The sequence below is a fragment of the Saimiri boliviensis genome, chromosome 12, assembly GCF_048565385.1.
Source record: "Saimiri boliviensis isolate mSaiBol1 chromosome 12, mSaiBol1.pri, whole genome shotgun sequence".
Taxonomy (NCBI): Eukaryota; Metazoa; Chordata; class Mammalia; order Primates; family Cebidae; genus Saimiri; species Saimiri boliviensis.
The window spans coordinates 62,551,003-62,551,983 of NC_133460.1; the positions used below are offsets into that span (position 1 = coordinate 62,551,003).

At 42.8% G+C, this 981-nt stretch overlaps 1 pseudogene; it reads left to right on the forward strand.

Moving 5' to 3' along the window:
- The first annotated feature begins 623 nt into the window (after window positions 1-623).
- On the forward strand, window positions 624-772 carry LOC120367500 (U1 spliceosomal RNA; annotated as a pseudogene).
- Window positions 773-981: the final 209 nt, after the last annotated feature.

Genomic DNA, 981 nt, shown 5'->3' on the forward strand with positions numbered 1-981 from the left:
CAAGATATATAATAAAGTGGCTGCAGTTTTAAGCTGCTAAAGTTGGAGTGATTGTTACATACATTTTCCAGCTTCAAGAGGCTGCCTACATTTCTCACCAGCAATTTGGCACCTTTCCTCTGCCTTCTCTTCCTTCCTTCCATCTGTTTATCTGGCCCTCCTGAGTCCTTATTACAAGGACCCTGCGATTACGTAGACCCACCTAGATAATCCAGAATACTCTCCTCATCTCAAATTCTTGAGCACATCTGCAAAATCCCTTTTGCCATGATGTAAAGTAACACATACAAGTTCCAGGGATTAGGACTTGAATATTTTGTGCGCCTCTATTCTGCCTAGCCACCTCAACAAATGTCTCAGATTCCTCAAAAGATGTTGAAATCACCAAGAGGGGCCTGGAGTATGTGAATGAACCCAATGCCTTCTGGTTGGTCTTGTTCATATTGTGCATACATTTCTTAGGATTTTGCAAATATTCTAGTATCCAAAATGTTATTGTCTGGCTCTTAAAATTTGGAAAAGTCTTTATGCCACAAGTGACAGGCAAGAGCTTTTGCAAAGTGAGTGACCCTATGTGTAAAGTGTTTGGAATCAAGAGTGAGATGCCAGGCCACTATAAGCCCATACTCACCTAGTTAGGGAAACACCAGGATCATGAAGGTGGTTTTCCCAGGGTGAGGCTCATCCATTGCACGCTGGGTGTGCTGGCCTCTGCAGGAAACCTGACTGCATAACTGGGGTAGTGAGGCTACTGCGCTTGCATGTCCCCTGTATGACTGTCAGTCAAATGATGGAAGTCATACTTGGGATGTGTGGCTATTGTCTTGCTTTGTGACTTACAGTTCTCTAAAGTAGATATGATATTATGGGGTATGTCGTATGCCTTTTCAGGCATGTCTCAGGATGCATACCCTTAAATATCTCCAGAAACAGCAAGCTATATTGCAGTATAATCTATGCTAGTGACAGACTTCCTTTGTA